This window comes from Lutra lutra, chromosome 5 (assembly GCF_902655055.1).
Source record: "Lutra lutra chromosome 5, mLutLut1.2, whole genome shotgun sequence".
In the NCBI taxonomy this organism is placed as follows: domain Eukaryota; kingdom Metazoa; phylum Chordata; class Mammalia; order Carnivora; family Mustelidae; genus Lutra; species Lutra lutra.
This window is the reverse complement of record NC_062282.1, coordinates 142,510,693-142,530,180: the sequence shown is the minus strand read 5'-3', so window position 1 is coordinate 142,530,180 and position 19,488 is coordinate 142,510,693.

Below are 19,488 nucleotides of genomic sequence, written 5' to 3'. Positions count from 1 at the left end.
CACTGGGACAGCTGGGGGTCAGGAAGAGCACTGGACTGGTGTGTGCCTTTCATCATAGTCTTTCCCCTCAGGTGAGCACGAACTCCTATCCTCATACACACTCCTGCATCTGTCTGCCTTCCTACCAGTTATGGTCCCATTTCTCCTTCCCTTTGCTTTTAGACAGGCCTTCATTCTTCATCAACCTTCCCATTCTCTAGTATGTGAGGGAGCAGCAATGCCCTCATACCCTCACTCCTTCACACAATCAGACTCACCCATTTACACACTAATGCCCTAAGGAATTTACATCCCCTCACACCAATCACCTGGTTTAACTCCCTCACACTAAGCCAAACTGTGGAAAACTGCTACACCCTGAGAGGGATGCGCTTTCCCATAGAGCCTTTCTCATCCACGTGCCACTTCATGCACGAAGACCTCGGCACTTGACAGAGCCGCATGTTCGGGGAGCTCAGGTCACTTCTGGTAACACTCTAAGTCCTGTTGTCTCACGACAAGAAACGGCACCACTCCTGCACTTGTTCATTGGCTCTGTCACACTGTGGAATACGCATGCACACGCTCATCCGCCGTCACCTTGCACCATCATCAGAAACACTCATCAGGGGCTCCTGGGTGGCTCAGTCATTGGGGCAGCCAAGGCTTGGTTATGGCTCAGGTCATGATCTCAGGGTCATGAGATCAAGCCCTGCGTCAGGCTTCATTCTCAGCAGAGAGTCTGCTTGTCCCTCTCCCTCCACCCCTCCTCTGTCTCTCCGATAAACCAAATAAAGAAGAAAAAATAAAAAAGTAAGAAAGAAAGAAAGAAAAAACCAACCACTCACCAGATGTGTCCCAGAACACACTTGCCACTCCACAAGACACACCACACCCTCATTCCCACATAGTTAGACCATGTACACACCTCAAAGCATAGCACTCAGACACTTGCACATGCTCTGTGAGAGCAAGTGTCATGTGTGGTAATGTTGTATAACTTAGAGTGTTCACTCAGTGTGGCTCTTTTGAAAGGATTCAGACTCCAGAAAATGCCGCATCTCAATTTATTGTTTTATTCTTATTCCATTCACCAGAATTCAAGAGGAAGAGTCAAGAGGATGTGGCTCAGCCCAAGTCCTCCGCCGTGGTCCCTCCTGGTGGTGAGGCAGCCGAAGAAAAGTCCACACCCTCACAATATTTCTCCTGTTTCTCCTCGCTGTCTCAGCTCATTCGTGCTAATGAGGATGGTAAGGGAAATACACAGGTGGGGTCTGAGCATGGATGGGAGGTACAACTGAGCTGCTCAGCCCAAGCCCTCTTATTTAAATCTCCACTTAAAAATCTGAAGAGGGCTTCAGGCAGAGGCACTAGGACTGAAGGCTCTGCACAGGGACGAATGGCAATGTGCCTCCAGGGTTAGGACCCAGTTACTCGTGACAACACTGGGACAGCTGGGGGTCAGGAAGAGCACTGGACTGGTGTGTGCCTTTCATCATAGTCTTTCCCCTCAGGTGAGCACGAACTCCTATCCTCATACACACTCCTGCATCTGTCTGCCTTCCTACCAGTTATGGTCCCATTTCTCCTTCCCTTTGCTTTTAGACAGGCCTTCATTCTTCATCAACCTTCCCATTCTCTAGTATGTGAGGGAGCAGCAATGCCCTCATACCCTCACTCCTTCACACAATCAGACTCACCCATTTACACACTAATGCCCTAAGGAATTTACATCCCCTCACACCAATCACCTGGTTTAACTCCCTCACACTAAGCCAAACTGTGGAAAACTGCTACACCCTGAGAGGGATGCGCTTTCCCATAGAGCCTTTCTCATCCACGTGCCACTTCATGCACGAAGACCTCGGCACTTGACAGAGCCGCATGTTCGGGGAGCTCAGGTCACTTCTGGTAACACTCTAAGTCCTGTTGTCTCACGACAAGAAACGGCACCACTCCTGTACTTGTTCATTGGCTCTGTCACACTGTGGAATACACGTGCACACGCTCATCCGCCGTCACCTTGCACCATCATCAGAAACACTCATCAGGGGCTCCTGGGTGGCTTAGTCATTGGGGCAGCCAAGGCTTGGTTATGGCTCAGGTCATGATCTCAGGGTCATGAGATCAAGTCCTGCGTCAGGCTTCATTCTCAGCAGAGAGTCTGCTTGTCCCTCTCCCTCCACCCCTCCTCTGTCTCTCCGATAAACCAAATAAAGAAGAAAAAATAAAAAAGTAAGAAAGAAAGAAAAAACCAACCACTCACCAGATGTGTCCCAGAACACACTTGCCACTCCACAAGACACACCACACCCTCATTCCCACATAGTTAGACCATGTACACACCTCAAAGCATAGCACTCAGACACTTGCTCTGAGAGAGCATGTGTCATGTGTGGTAACGTTGTATAACTTAGAGTGTTCACTCAGTGTGGCTCTTTTGAAAGGATACAGACTCCAGAAAATGCCGCATCTCAATTTATTGTTTTATTCTTATTCCATTCACCAGAATTCAAGAGGAAGAGTCAAGAGGATGTGGCTCAGCCCAAGTCCTCCGCCGTGGTCCCTTTGGTGGTGAGGCAGCCGAAGAAAAGTCCACACCCTCACAATATTTCTCCTGTTTCTCCTCGCTGTCTCAGCTCATTCGTGCTAATGAGGATGGTAAGGGAAATACACAGGTGGGGTCTGAGCATGGATGGGAGGTACAACTGAGCTGCTCAGCCCAAGACCTCTTATTTAAATCTCCACTTAAAAATCTGAAGAGGGTTGGGGCACCTGGGTGGCTCAGTGGGTTAAGCCACTGCCTTCGGCTCAGGTCATGATCTCAGGGTCCTGGGATCGAGCCCCGCATCGGGCTCTCTGCTCAGCAGGGAGCCTGCTTCCTCCTCTCTCTCTGCCTGCCTCTCTGCCTGCTTGTGATCCCTGTCTGTCAAATAAATAAATAAATAAAATCTTTAAAAAAAAAAAATCTGAAGAGGGCTTCAGGCAGAGGCACTAGGACTGAAGGATCTGCAGAGGGACAAATGGCAATGTGCCTCCAGGGTTAGGACCCAGTTACTCGTGACAACACTGGGACAGCTGGGGGTCAGGAAGAGCACTGGGCTGGTGTGTGCCTTTCATCATAGTCTTTCCCCTAGGTGAGCACGAACTCCTATCCTCATACACACTCCTGCATCTGTCTGCCTTCCTACCAGTTATGGTCCCATTTCTCCTTCCCTTTGCTTTTAGACAGGCCTTCATTCTTCATCAACCTTCCCATTCTCTAGTATGTGAGGGAGCAGCAATGCCCTCATACCCTCACTCCTTCACACAATCAGACTCACCCATTTACACACTAATGCCCTAAGGAATTTATATCCCCTCACACCAATCACCTGGTTTAACTCCCTCACAATAAGCCAAACTGTGGAAAACTGCTACACCCTGAGAGGGATGCGCTTTCCCATAGAGCCTTTCTCATCCACGTGCCACTTCATGCACGAAGACCTCGGCACTTGACAGAGCCGCATGTTCGGGGAGCTCAGGTCACTTCTGGTAACACTCTAAGTCCTGTTGTCTCACGACAAGAAACGGCACCACTCCTGCACTTGTTCATAGGCTCTGTCACACTGTGGAATACGCGTGCACACGCTCATCTGCCGTCACCTTGCACCATCATCAGAAACACTCATCAGGGGCTCCTGGGTGGCTCAGTCATTGGGGCAGCCAAGGCTTGGTTTTGGCTCAGGTCATGATCTCAGGGTCATGAGATCAAGCCCTGCGTCAGGCTTCATTCTCAGCAGAGAGTCTGCTTGTCCCTCTCCTTCCACCCCTCCTCTGTCGCTCCGATAATCCAAATAAAGAAGAAAAAATAAAAAAGAAAGAAAGAAAGAAAGAAAAATCCAAACAATCACCAGATGTATCCCAGAACACACATGCCACTCCACAAGACACAACACACCCTCATTCCCACATCGTTAGACCATGTACACACCTCAAAGCATAGCACTCAGACACTTGCTCTATAGAGAAAGTGTCATGTGTGGTAATGTTGTATAACTTAGAGTGTTCACTCAGTGTGGCTCTTTTGAAAGGATACAGACTCCAGAAAATGCCGCATCCTAATTTATTGTTTTATTCTTATTCCATTCAACAGAATTCAAGAGGAAGAGTCAAGAGGATGTGGCTCAGCCCAAGTCCTCCGCCGTGGTCCCTCCTGGTGGTGAGGCAGCCGAAGAAAAGTCCACTCCCTCACAATATTTCTCCTGTTTCTCCTCGCTGTCTCAGCTCATTCGTGCTAATGAGGATGGTAAGGGAAATACACAGGTGGGGTCTGAGCATGGATGGGAGGTACAACTGAGCTGCTCAGCCCAAGCCCTCTTATTTAAATCTCCACTTAAAAATCTGAAGAGGGCTTCAGGCAGAGGCACTAGGACTGAAGGCTCTGCAGAGGGACGAATGGCAATGTGCCTCCAGGGTTAGGACCCAGTTACTCGTGACAACACTGGGACAGCTGGGGGTCAGGAAGAGCACTGGACTGGTGTGTGCCTTTCATCATAGTCTTTCCCCTCAGGTGAGCACGAACTCCTATCCTCATACACACTCCTGCATCTGTCTGCCTTCCTACCAGATATGGTTCCATTTCTCCTTCCCTTTGCTTTTAGACAGGCCTTCATTCTTCATCAACCTTCCCATTCTCTAGTATGTGAGGGAGCAGCAATGCCCTCATACCCTCACTCCTTCACACAATCAGACTCACCCATTTACACACTAATGCCCTAAGGAATTTACATCCCCTCACACCAATCACCTGGTTTAACTCCCTCACACTAAGCCAAACTGTGGAAAACTGCTACACCCTGAGAGGGATGCGCTTTCCCATAGAGCCTTTCTCATCCACGTGCCACTTCATTCACGAAGACCTCGGCACTTGACAGAGCCGCATGTTCGGGGAGCTCAGGTCACTTCTGGTAACACTCTAAGTCCTGTTGTCTCACGACAAGAAACGGCACCACTCCTGCACTTGTTCATTGGCTCTGTCACACTTTGGAATACGCCTGCACACGCTCATCCGCCGTCACCTTGCACCATCATCAGAAACACTCATCAGGGGCTCCTGGGTGGCTCAGTCATTGGGGCAGCCAAGGCTTGGTTTTGGCTCAGGTCATGATCTCAGGGTCATGAGATCAAGCCCTGCGTCAGGCTTCATTCTCAGAGAGTCTGCTTGTCCCTCTCCCTCCACCCCTCCTCTGTCTCTCCGATAAACCAAATAAAGAAGAAAAAATAAAAAAGTAAGAAAGAAAGAAAGAAAAAAACCAACCACTCACCAGATGTGTCCCAGAACACACTTGCCACTCCACAAGACACACCACACCCTCATTCCCACATAGTTAGACCATGTACACACCTCAAAGCATAGCACTCAGACACTTGCACATGCTCTGTGAGAGCAAGTGTCATGTGTGGTAATGTTGTATAACTTAGAGTGTTCACTCAGTGTGGCTCTTTTGAAAGGATTCAGACTCCAGAAAATGCCGCATCTCAATTTATTGTTTTATTCTTATTCCATTCACCAGAATTCAAGAGGAAGAGTCAAGAGGATGTGGCTCAGCCCAAGTCCTCCGCCGTGGTCCCTCCTGGTGGTGAGGCAGCCGAAGAAAAGTCCACACCCTCACAATATTTCTCCTGTTTCTCCTCGCTGTCTCAGCTCATTCGTGCTAATGAGGATGGTAAGGGAAATACACAGGTGGGGTCTGAGCATGGATGGGAGGTACAACTGAGCTGCTCAGCCCAAGCCCTCTTATTTAAATCTCCACTTAAAAATCTGAAGAGGGCTTCAGGCAGAGGCACTAGGACTGAAGGCTCTGCACAGGGACGAATGGCAATGTGCCTCCAGGGTTAGGACCCAGTTACTCGTGACAACACTGGGACAGCTGGGGGTCAGGAAGAGCACTGGACTGGTGTGTGCCTTTCATCATAGTCTTTCCCCTCAGGTGAGCACGAACTCCTATCCTCATACACACTCCTGCATCTGTCTGCCTTCCTACCAGTTATGGTCCCATTTCTCCTTCCCTTTGCTTTTAGACAGGCCTTCATTCTTCATCAACCTTCCCATTCTCTAGTATGTGAGGGAGCAGCAATGCCCTCATACCCTCACTCCTTCACACAATCAGACTCACCCATTTACACACTAATGCCCTAAGGAATTTACATCCCCTCACACCAATCACCTGGTTTAACTCCCTCACACTAAGCCAAACTGTGGAAAACTGCTACACCCTGAGAGGGATGCGCTTTCCCATAGAGCCTTTCTCATCCACGTGCCACTTCATGCACGAAGACCTCGGCACTTGACAGAGCCGCATGTTCGGGGAGCTCAGGTCACTTCTGGTAACACTCTAAGTCCTGTTGTCTCACGACAAGAAACGGCACCACTCCTGCACTTGTTCATTGGCTCTGTCACACTGTGGAATACGCGTGCACACGCTCATCCGCCGTCACCTTGCACCATCATCAGAAACACTCATCAGGGGCTCCTGGGTGGCTCAGTCATTGGGGCAGCCAAGGCTTGGTTATGGCTCAGGTCATGATCTCAGGGTCATGAGATCAAGCCCTGCGTCAGGCTTCATTCTCAGCAGAGAGTCTGCTTGTCCCTCTCCCTCCACCCCTCCTCTGTCTCTCCGATAAACCAAATAAAGAAGAAAAAATAAAAAAGTAAGAAAGAAAGAAAGAAAAAACCAACCACTCACCAGATGTGTCCCAGAACACACTTGTCACTCCACAAGACACACCACACCCTCATTCCCACATAGTTAGACCATGTACACACCTCAAAGCATAGCACTCAGACACTTGCACATGCTCTGTGAGAGCAAGTGTCATGTGTGGTAATGTTGTATAACTTAGAGTGTTCACTCAGTGTGGCTCTTTTGAAAGGATTCAGACTCCAGAAAATGCCGCATCTCAATTTATTGTTTTATTCTTATTCCATTCACCAGAATTCAAGAGGAAGAGTCAAGAGGATGTGGCTCAGCCCAAGTCCTCCGCCGTGGTCCCTCCTGGTGGTGAGGCAGCCGAAGAAAAGTCCACACCCTCACAATATTTCTCCTGTTTCTCCTCGCTGTCTCAGCTCATTCGTGCTAATGAGGATGGTAAGGGAAATACACAGGTGGGGTCTGAGCATGGATGGGAGGTACAACTGAGCTGCTCAGCCCAAGCCCTCTTATTTAAATCTCCACTTAAAAATCTGAAGAGGGCTTCAGGCAGAGGCACTAGGACTGAAGGCTCTGCACAGGGACAAATGGCAATGTGCCTCCAGGGTTAGGACCCAGTTACTCGTGACAACACTGGGACAGCTGGGGGTCAGGAAGAACACTGGGCTGGTGTGGGCCTTTCATCATAGTCTTCCCCCTCAGGTGAGCACGAACTCCTATCCTCATACACACTCCTGCATCTGTCTGCCTTCCTACCAGTTATGGTCCCATTTCTCCTTCCCTTTGCTTTTAGACAGGCCTACATTCTTCATCAACCTTCCCATTCTCTAGTATGTGAGGGAGCAGCAATGCCCTCATACCCTCACTCCTTCACACAATCAGACTCACCCATTTACACACTAATGCCCTAAGGAATTTACATCCCCTCACACCAATCACCTGGTTTAACACCCTCACACTAAGCCAAACTGTGGAAAACTGCTACACCCTGAGAGGGATGCGCTTTCCCATAGAGCCTTTCTCATCCACGTGCCACTTCATGCACGAAGACCTCGGCACTTGACAGAGCCGCATGTTCGGGGAGCTCAGGTCACTTCTGGTAACACTCTAAGTCCTGTTGTCTCACGACAAGAAACGGCACCACTCCTGCACTTGTTCATAGGCTCTGTCACACTGTGGAATACGCGTGCACACGCTCATCCGCCGTCACCTTGCACCATCATCAGAAACACTCATCAGGGGCTCCTGGGTGGCTCAGTCATTGGGGCAGCCAAGGCTTGGTTTTGGCTCAGGTCATGATCTCAGGGTCATGAGATCAAGCCCTGCGTCAGGCTTCATTCTCAGCAGAGAGTCTGCTTGTCCCTCTCCCTCCACCCCTCCTCTGTCTCTCCGATAAACCAAATAAAGAAGAAAAAATAAAAAAGTAAGAAAGAAAGAAAGAAAAAACCAACCACTCACCAGATGTGTCCCAGAACACACTTGCCACTCCACAAGACACACCACACCCTCATTCCCACATAGTTAGACCATGTACACACCTCAAAGCATAGCACTCAGACACTTGCACATGCTCTGTGAGAGCAAGTGTCATGTGTGGTAATGTTGTATAACTTAGAGTGTTCACTCAGTGTGGCTCTTTTGAAAGGATTCAGACTCCAGAAAATGCCGCATCTCAATTTATTGTTTTATTCTTATTCCATTCACCAGAATTCAAGAGGAAGAGTCAAGAGGATGTGGCTCAGCCCAAGTCCTCCGCCGTGGTCCCTCCTGGTGGTGAGGCAGCCGAAGAAAAGTCCACACCCTCACAATATTTCTCCTGTTTCTCCTCGCTGTCTCAGCTCATTCGTGCTAATGAGGATGGTAAGGGAAATACACAGGTGGGGTCTGAGCATGGATGGGAGGTACAACTGAGCTGCTCAGCCCAAGCCCTCTTATTTAAATCTCCACTTAAAAATCTGAAGAGGGCTTCAGGCAGAGGCACTAGGACTGAAGGCTCTGCACAGGGACGAATGGCAATGTGCCTCCAGGGTTAGGACCCAGTTACTCGTGACAACACTGGGACAGCTGGGGGTCAGGAAGAGCACTGGACTGGTGTGTGCCTTTCATCATAGTCTTTCCCCTCAGGTGAGCACGAACTCCTATCCTCATACACACTCCTGCATCTGTCTGCCTTCCTACCAGTTATGGTCCCATTTCTCCTTCCCTTTGCTTTTAGACAGGCCTTCATTCTTCATCAACCTTCCCATTCTCTAGTATGTGAGGGAGCAGCAATGCCCTCATACCCTCACTCCTTCACACAATCAGACTCACCCATTTACACACTAATGCCCTAAGGAATTTACATCCCCTCACACCAATCACCTGGTTTAACTCCCTCACACTAAGCCAAACTGTGGAAAACTGCTACACCCTGAGAGGGATGCGCTTTCCCATAGAGCCTTTCTCATCCACGTGCCACTTCATGCACGAAGACCTCGGCACTTGACAGAGCCGCATGTTCGGGGAGCTCAGGTCACTTCTGGTAACACTCTAAGTCCTGTTGTCTCACGACAAGAAACGGCACCACTCCTGCACTTGTTCATTGGCTCTGTCACACTGTGGAATACGCGTGCACACGCTCATCCGCCGTCACCTTGCACCATCATCAGAAACACTCATCAGGGGCTCCTGGGTGGCTCAGTCATTGGGGCAGCCAAGGCTTGGTTATGGCTCAGGTCATGATCTCAGGGTCATGAGATCAAGCCCTGCGTCAGGCTTCATTCTCAGCAGAGAGTCTGCTTGTCCCTCTCCCTCCACCCCTCCTCTGTCTCTCCGATAAACCAAATAAAGAAGAAAAAATAAAAAAGTAAGAAAGAAAGAAAGAAAAAACCAACCACTCACCAGATGTGTCCCAGAACACACTTGCCACTCCACAAGACACACCACACCCTCATTCCCACATAGTTAGACCATGTACACACCTCAAAGCATAGCACTCAGACACTTGCACATGCTCTGTGAGAGCAAGTGTCATGTGTGGTAATGTTGTATAACTTAGAGTGTTCACTCAGTGTGGCTCTTTTGAAAGGATTCAGACTCCAGAAAATGCCGCATCTCAATTTATTGTTTTATTCTTATTCCATTCACCAGAATTCAAGAGGAAGAGTCAAGAGGATGTGGCTCAGCCCAAGTCCTCCGCCGTGGTCCCTCCTGGTGGTGAGGCAGCCGAAGAAAAGTCCACACCCTCACAATATTTCTCCTGTTTCTCCTCGCTGTCTCAGCTCATTCGTGCTAATGAGGATGGTAAGGGAAATACACAGGTGGGGTCTGAGCATGGATGGGAGGTACAACTGAGCTGCTCAGCCCAAGCCCTCTTATTTAAATCTCCACTTAAAAATCTGAAGAGGGCTTCAGGCAGAGGCACTAGGACTGAAGGCTCTGCACAGGGACGAATGGCAATGTGCCTCCAGGGTTAGGACCCAGTTACTCGTGACAACACTGGGACAGCTGGGGGTCAGGAAGAGCACTGGACTGGTGTGTGCCTTTCATCATAGTCTTTCCCCTCAGGTGAGCACGAACTCCTATCCTCATACACACTCCTGCATCTGTCTGCCTTCCTACCAGTTATGGTCCCATTTCTCCTTCCCTTTGCTTTTAGACAGGCCTTCATTCTTCATCAACCTTCCCATTCTCTAGTATGTGAGGGAGCAGCAATGCCCTCATACCCTCACTCCTTCACACAATCAGACTCACCCATTTACACACTAATGCCCTAAGGAATTTACATCCCCTCACACCAATCACCTGGTTTAACTCCCTCACACTAAGCCAAACTGTGGAAAACTGCTACACCCTGAGAGGGATGCGCTTTCCCATAGAGCCTTTCTCATCCACGTGCCACTTCATGCACGAAGACCTCGGCACTTGACAGAGCCGCATGTTCGGGGAGCTCAGGTCACTTCTGGTAACACTCTAAGTCCTGTTGTCTCACGACAAGAAACGGCACCACTCCTGCACTTGTTCATTGGCTCTGTCACACTGTGGAATACGCGTGCACACGCTCATCCGCCGTCACCTTGCACCATCATCAGAAACACTCATCAGGGGCTCCTGGGTGGCTCAGTCATTGGGGCAGCCAAGGCTTGGTTATGGCTCAGGTCATGATCTCAGGGTCATGAGATCAAGCCCTGCGTCAGGCTTCATTCTCAGCAGAGAGTCTGCTTGTCCCTCTCCCTCCACCCCTCCTCTGTCTCTCCGATAAACCAAATAAAGAAGAAAAAATAAAAAAGTAAGAAAGAAAGAAAGAAAAAACCAACCACTCACCAGATGTGTCCCAGAACACACTTGCCACTCCACAAGACACACCACACCCTCATTCCCACATAGTTAGACCATGTACACACCTCAAAGCATAGCACTCAGACACTTGCACATGCTCTGTGAGAGCAAGTGTCATGTGTGGTAATGTTGTATAACTTAGAGTGTTCACTCAGTGTGGCTCTTTTGAAAGGATTCAGACTCCAGAAAATGCCGCATCTCAATTTATTGTTTTATTCTTATTCCATTCACCAGAATTCAAGAGGAAGAGTCAAGAGGATGTGGCTCAGCCCAAGTCCTCCGCCGTGGTCCCTCCTGGTGGTGAGGCAGCCGAAGAAAAGTCCACACCCTCACAATATTTCTCCTGTTTCTCCTCGCTGTCTCAGCTCATTCGTGCTAATGAGGATGGTAAGGGAAATACACAGGTGGGGTCTGAGCATGGATGGGAGGTACAACTGAGCTGCTCAGCCCAAGCCCTCTTATTTAAATCTCCACTTAAAAATCTGAAGAGGGCTTCAGGCAGAGGCACTAGGACTGAAGGCTCTGCACAGGGACGAATGGCAATGTGCCTCCAGGGTTAGGACCCAGTTACTCGTGACAACACTGGGACAGCTGGGGGTCAGGAAGAGCACTGGACTGGTGTGTGCCTTTCATCATAGTCTTTCCCCTCAGGTGAGCACGAACTCCTATCCTCATACACACTCCTGCATCTGTCTGCCTTCCTACCAGTTATGGTCCCATTTCTCCTTCCCTTTGCTTTTAGACAGGCCTTCATTCTTCATCAACCTTCCCATTCTCTAGTATGTGAGGGAGCAGCAATGCCCTCATACCCTCACTCCTTCACACAATCAGACTCACCCATTTACACACTAATGCCCTAAGGAATTTACATCCCCTCACACCAATCACCTGGTTTAACTCCCTCACACTAAGCCAAACTGTGGAAAACTGCTACACCCTGAGAGGGATGCGCTTTCCCATAGAGCCTTTCTCATCCACGTGCCACTTCATTCACGAAGACCTCGGCACTTGACAGAGCCGCATGTTCGGGGAGCTCAGGTCACTTCTGGTAACACTCTAAGTCCTGTTGTCTCACGACAAGAAACGGCACCACTCCTGCACTTGTTCATAGGCTCTGTCACACTGTGGAATACGCCTGCACACGCTCATCCGCCGTCACCTTGCACCATCATCAGAAACACTCATCAGGGGCTCCTGGGTGGCTCAGTCATTGGGGCAGCCAAGGCTTGGTTATGGCTCAGGTCATGATCTCAGGGTCATGAGATCAAGCCCTGCGTCAGGCTTCATTCTCAGCAGAGAGTCTGCTTGTCCCTCTCCCTCCACCCCTCCTCTGTCTCTCCGATAAACCAAATAAAGAAGAAAAAATAAAAAAGTAAGAAAGAAAGAAAGAAAAAACCAACCACTCACCAGATGTGTCCCAGAACACACTTGCCACTCCACAAGACACACCACACCCTCATTCCCACATAGTTAGACCATGTACACACCTCAAAGCATAGCACTCAGACACTTGCACATGCTCTGTGAGAGCAAGTGTCATGTGTGGTAATGTTGTATAACTTAGAGTGTTCACTCAGTGTGGCTCTTTTGAAAGGATTCAACTCCAGAAAATGCCGCATCTCAATTTATTGTTTTATTCTTATTCCATTCACCAGAATTCAAGAGGAAGAGTCAAGAGGATGTGGCTCAGCCCAAGTCCTCCGCCGTGGTCCCTCCTGGTGGTGAGGCAGCCGAAGAAAAGTCCACACCCTCACAATATTTCTCCTGTTTCTCCTCGCTGTCTCAGCTCATTCATGCTAATGAGGATGGTAAGGGAAATACACAGGTGGGGTCTGAGCATGGATGGGAGGTACAACTGAGCTGCTCAGCCCAAGCCCTCTTATTTAAATCTCCACTTAAAAATCTGAAGAGGGCTTCAGGCAGAGGCACTAGGACTGAAGGCTCTGCACAGGGACGAATGGCAATGTGCCTCCAGGGTTAGGACCCAGTTACTCGTGACAACACTGGGACAGCTGGGGGTCAGGAAGAGCACTGGACTGGTGTGTGCCTTTCATCATAGTCTTTCCCCTCAGGTGAGCACGAACTCCTATCCTCATACACACTCCTGCATCTGTCTGCCTTCCTACCAGTTATGGTCCCATTTCTCCTTCCCTTTGCTTTTAGACAGGCCTTCATTCTTCATCAACCTTCCCATTCTCTAGTATGTGAGGGAGCAGCAATGCCCTCATACCCTCACTCCTTCACACAATCAGACTCACCCATTTACACACTAATGCCCTAAGGAATTTACATCCCCTCACACCAATCACCTGGTTTAACTCCCTCACACTAAGCCAAACTGTGGAAAACTGCTACACCCTGAGAGGGATGCGCTTTCCCATAGAGCCTTTCTCATCCACGTGCCACTTCATTCACGAAGACCTCGGCACTTGACAGAGCCGCATGTTCGGGGAGCTCAGGTCACTTCTGGTAACACTCTAAGTCCTGTTGTCTCACGACAAGAAACGGCACCACTCCTGCACTTGTTCATAGGCTCTGTCACACTGTGGAATACGCGTGCACACGCTCATCCGCCGTCACCTTGCACCATCATCAGAAACACTCATCAGGGGCTCCTGGGTGGCTCAGTCATTGGGGCAGCCAAGGCTTGGTTTTGGCTCAGGTCATGATCTCAGGGTCATGAGATCAAGCCCTGCGTCAGGCTTCATTCTCAGCAGAGAGTCTGCTTGTCCCTCTCCCTCCACCCCTCCTCTGTCTCTCCGATAAACCAAATAAAGAAGAAAAAATAAAAAAGTAAGAAAGAAAGAAAGAAAAAACCAACCACTCACCAGATGTGTCCCAGAACACACTTGCCACTCCACAAGACACACCACACCCTCATTCCCACATAGTTAGACCATGTACACACCTCAAAGCATAGCACTCAGACACTTGCACATGCTCTGTGAGAGCAAGTGTCATGTGTGGTAATGTTGTATAACTTAGAGTGTTCACTCAGTGTGGCTCTTTTGAAAGGATTCAGACTCCAGAAAATGCCGCATCTCAATTTATTGTTTTATTCTTATTCCATTCACCAGAATTCAAGAGGAAGAGTCAAGAGGATGTGGCTCAGCCCAAGTCCTCCGCCGTGGTCCCTCCTGGTGGTGAGGCAGCCGAAGAAAAGTCCACACCCTCACAATATTTCTCCTGTTTCTCCTCGCTGTCTCAGCTCATTCATGCTAATGAGGATGGTAAGGGAAATACACAGGTGGGGTCTGAGCATGGATGGGAGGTACAACTGAGCTGCTCAGCCCAAGCCCTCTTATTTAAATCTCCACTTAAAAATCTGAAGAGGGCTTCAGGCAGAGGCACTAGGACTGAAGGCTCTGCACAGGGACGAATGGCAATGTGCCTCCAGGGTTAGGACCCAGTTACTCGTGACAACACTGGGACAGCTGGGGGTCAGGAAGAGCACTGGACTGGTGTGTGCCTTTCATCATAGTCTTTCCCCTCAGGTGAGCACGAACTCCTATCCTCATACACACTCCTGCATCTGTCTGCCTTCCTACCAGTTATGGTCCCATTTCTCCTTCCCTTTGCTTTTAGACAGGCCTTCATTCTTCATCAACCTTCCCATTCTCTAGTATGTGAGGGAGCAGCAATGCCCTCATACCCTCACTCCTTCACACAATCAGACTCACCCATTTACACACTAATGCCCTAAGGAATTTACATCCCCTCACACCAATCACCTGGTTTAACTCCCTCACACTAAGCCAAACTGTGGAAAACTGCTACACCCTGAGAGGGATGCGCTTTCCCATAGAGCCTTTCTCATCCACGTGCCACTTCATGCACGAAGACCTCGGCACTTGACAGAGCCGCATGTTCGGGGAGCTCAGGTCACTTCTGGTAACACTCTAAGTCCTGTTGTCTCACGACAAGAAACGGCACCACTCCTGTACTTGTTCATTGGCTCTGTCACACTGTGGAATACACGTGCACACGCTCATCCGCCGTCACCTTGCACCATCATCAGAAACACTCATCAGGGGCTCCTGGGTGGCTTAGTCATTGGGGCAGCCAAGGCTTGGTTATGGCTCAGGTCATGATCTCAGGGTCATGAGATCAAGTCCTGCGTCAGGCTTCATTCTCAGCAGAGAGTCTGCTTGTCCCTCTCCCTCCACCCCTCCTCTGTGTCTCCGATAAACCAAATAAAGAAGAAAAAATAAAAAAGTAAGAAAGAAAGAAAAAACCAACCACTCACCAGATGTGTCCCAGAACACACTTGCCACTCCACAAGACACACCACACCCTCATTCCCACATAGTTAGACCATGTACACACCTCAAAGCATAGCACTCAGACACTTGCTCTGAGAGAGCATGTGTCATGTGTGGTAATGTTGTATAACTTAGAGTGTTCACTCAGTGTGGCTCTTTTGAAAGGATACAGACTCCAGAAAATGCCGCATCTCAATTTATTGTTTTATTCTTATTCCATTCACCAGAATTCAAGAGGAAGAGTCAAGAGGATGTGGCTCAGCCCAAGTCCTCCGCCGTGGTCCCTCCTGGTGGTGAGGCAGCCGAAGAAAAGTCCACACCCTCACAATATTTCTCCTGTTTCTCCTCGCTGTCTCAGCTCATTCGTGCTAATGAGGATGGTAAGGGAAATACACAGGTGGGGTCTGAGCATGGATGGGAGGTACAACTGAGCTGCTCAGCCCAAGCCCTCTTATTTAAATCTCCACTTAAAAATCTGAAGAGGGCTTCAGGCAGAGGCACTAGGACTGAAGGCTCTGCACAGGGACAAATGGCAATGTGCCTCCAGGGTTAGGACCCAGTTACTCGTGACAACACTGGGACAGCTGGGGGTCAGGAAGAACACTGGGCTGGTGTGGGCCTTTCATCATAGTCTTCCCCCTCAGGTGAGCACGAACTCCTATCCTCATACACACTCCTGCATCTGTCTGCCTTCCTACCAGTTATGGTCCCATTTCTCCTTCCCTTTGCTTTTAGACAGGCCTACATTCTTCATCAACCTTCCCATTCTCTAGTATGTGAGGGAGCAGCAATGCCCTCATACCCTCACTCCTTCACACAATCAGACTCACCCATTTACACACTAATGCCCTAAGGAATTTACATCCCCTCACACCAATCACCTGGTTTAACTCCCTCACACTAAGCCTAACTGTGGAAAACTGCTACACCCTGAGAGGGATGCGCTTTCCCATAGAGCCTTTCTCATCCACGTGCCACTTCATTCACGAAGACCTCGGCACTTGACAGAGCCGCATGTTCGGGGAGCTCAGGTCACTTCTGGTAACACTCTAAGTCCTGTTGTCTCACGACAAGAAACGGCACCACTCCTGCACTTGTTCATAGGCTCTGTCACACTGTGGAATACGCCTGCACACGCTCATCCGCCGTCACCTTGCACCATCATCAGAAACACTCATCAGGGGCTCCTGGGTGGCTCAGTCATTGGGGCAGCCAAGGCTTGGTTTTGGCTCAGGTCATGATCTCAGGGTCATGAGAACAAGCCCTGCGTCAGGCTTCATTCTCAGCAGAGAGTCTGCTTGTCCCTCTCCCTCCACCCCTCCTCTGTCTCTCCGATAAACCAAATAAAGAAGAAAAAATAAAAAAGTAAGAAAGAAAGAAAGAAAAAACCAACCACTCACCAGATGTGTCCCAGAACACACTTGCCACTCCACAAGACACACCACACCCTCATTCCCACATAGTTAGACCATGTACACACCTCAAAGCATAGCACTCAGACACTTGCACATGCTCTGTGAGAGCAAGTGTCATGTGTGGTAATGTTGTATAACTTAGAGTGTTCACTCAGTGTGGCTCTTTTGAAAGGATTCAGACTCCAGAAAATGCCGCATCTCAATTTATTGTTTTATTCTTATTCCATTCACCAGAATTCAAGAGGAAGAGTCAAGAGGATGTGGCTCAGCCCAAGTCCTCCGCCGTGGTCCCTCCTGGTGGTGAGGCAGCCGAAGAAAAGTCCACACCCTCACAATATTTCTCCTGTTTCTCCTCACTGTCTCAGCTCATTCGTGCTAATGAGGATGGTAAGGGAAATACACAGGTGGGGTCTGAGCATGGATGGGAGGTACAACTGAGCTGCTCAGCCCAAGCCCTCTTATTTAAATCTCCACTTAAAAATCTGAAGAGGGCTTCAGGCAGAGGCACTAGGACTGAAGGCTCTGCACAGGGACGAATGGCAATGTGCCTCCAGGGTTAGGACCCAGTTACTCGTGACAACACTGGGACAGCTGGGGGTCAGGAAGAGCACTGGACTGGTGTGTGCCTTTCATCATAGTCTTTCCCCTCAGGTGAGCACGAACTCCTATCCTCATACACACTCCTGCATCTGTCTGCCTTCCTACCAGTTATGGTCCCATTTCTCCTTCCCTTTGCTTTTAGACAGGCCTTCATTCTTCATCAACCTTCCCATTCTCTAGTATGTGAGGGAGCAACAATGCCCTCATACCCTCACTCCTTCACACAATCAGACTCACCCATTTACACACTAATGCCCTAAGGAATTTACATCCCCTCACACCAATCACCTGGTTTAACTCCCTCACACTAAGCCAAACTGTGGAAAACTGCTACACCCTGAGAGGGATGCGCTTTCCCATAGAGCCTTTCTCATCCACGTGCCACTTCATTCACGAAGACCTCGGCACTTGACAGAGCCGCATGTTCGGGGAGCTCAGGTCACTTCTGGTAACACTCTAAGTCCTGTTGTCTCACGACAAGAAACGGCACCACTCCTGCACTTGTTCATAGGCTCTGTCACACTGTGGAATACGCCTGCACACGCTCATCCGCCGTCACCTTGCACCATCATCAGAAACACTCATCAGGGGCTCCTGGGTGGCTCAGTCATTGGGGCAGCCAAGGCTTGGTTTTGGCTCAGGTCATGATCTAAGGGTCATGAGATCAAGCCCTGCGTCAGGCTTCATTCTCAGCAGAGAGTCTGCTTGTCCCTCTCCCTCCACCCCTCCTCTGTCTCTCCGATAAACCAAATAAAGAAGAAAAAATAAAAAAGTAAGAAAGAAAGAAAGAAAAAACCAACCACTCACCAGATGTGTCCCAGAACACACTTGCCACTCCACAAGACACACCACACCCTCATTCCCACATAGTTAGACCATGTACACACCTCAAAGCATAGCACTCAGACACTTGCACATGCTCTGTGAGAGCAAGTGTCATGTGTGGTAATGTTGTATAACTTAGAGTGTTCACTCAGTGTGGCTCTTTTGAAAGGATTCAGACTCCAGAAAATGCCGCATCTCAATTTATTGTTTTATTCTTATTCCATTCACCAGAATTCAAGAGGAAGAGTCAAGAGGATGTGGCTCAGCCCAAGTCCTCCGCTGTGGTCCCTCCTGGTGGTGAGGCAGCCGAAGAAAAGTCCACACCCTCACAATATTTCTCCTGTTTCTCCTCGCTGTCTCAGCTCATTCGTGCTAATGAGGATGGTAAGGGAAATACACAGGTGGGGTCTGAGCATGGATGGGAGGTACAACTGAGCTGCTCAGCCCAAGCCCTCTTATTTAAATCTCCACTTAAAAATCTGAAGAGGGCTTCAGGCAGAGGCACTAGGACTGAAGGCTCTGCACAGGGACGAATGGCAATGTGCCTCCAGGGTTAGGACCCAGTTACTCGTGACAACACTGGGACAGCTGGGGGTCAGGAAGAGCACTGGACTGGTGTGTGCCTTTCATCATAGTCTTTCCCCTCAGGTGAGCACGAACTCCTATCCTCATACACACTCCTGCATCTGTCTGCCTTCCTACCAGTTATGGTCCCATTTCTCCTTCCCTTTGCTTTTAGACAGGCCTTCATTCTTCATCAACCTTCCCATTCTCTAGTATGTGAGGGAGCAGCAATGCCCTCATACCCTCACTCCTTCACACAATCAGACTCACCCATTTACACACTAATGCCCTAAGGAATTTACATCCCCTCACACCAATCACCTGGTTTAACTCCCTCACACTAAGCCAAACTGTGGAAAACTGCTACACCCTGAGAGGGATGCGCTTTCCCATAGAGCCTTTCTCATCCACGTGCCACTTCATGCACGAAGACCTCGGCACTTGACAGAGCCGCATGTTCGGGGAGCTCAGGTCACTTCTGGTAACACTCTAAGTCCTGTTGTCTCACGACAAGAAACGGCACCACTCCTGCACTTGTTCATTGGCTCTGTCACACTGTGGAATACGCGTGCACACGCTCATCCGCCGTCACCTTGCACCATCATCAGAAACACTCATCAGGGGCTCCTGGGTGGCTCAGTCATTGGGGCAGCCAAGGCTTGGTTATGGCTCAGGTCATGATCTCAGGGTCATGAGATCAAGCCCTGCGTCAGGCTTCATTCTCAGCAGAGAGTCTGCTTGTCCCTCTCCCTCCACCCCACCTCTGTCTCTCCGATAAACCAAATAAAGAAGAAAAAATAAAAAAGTAAGAAAGAAAGAAAGAAAAAACCAACC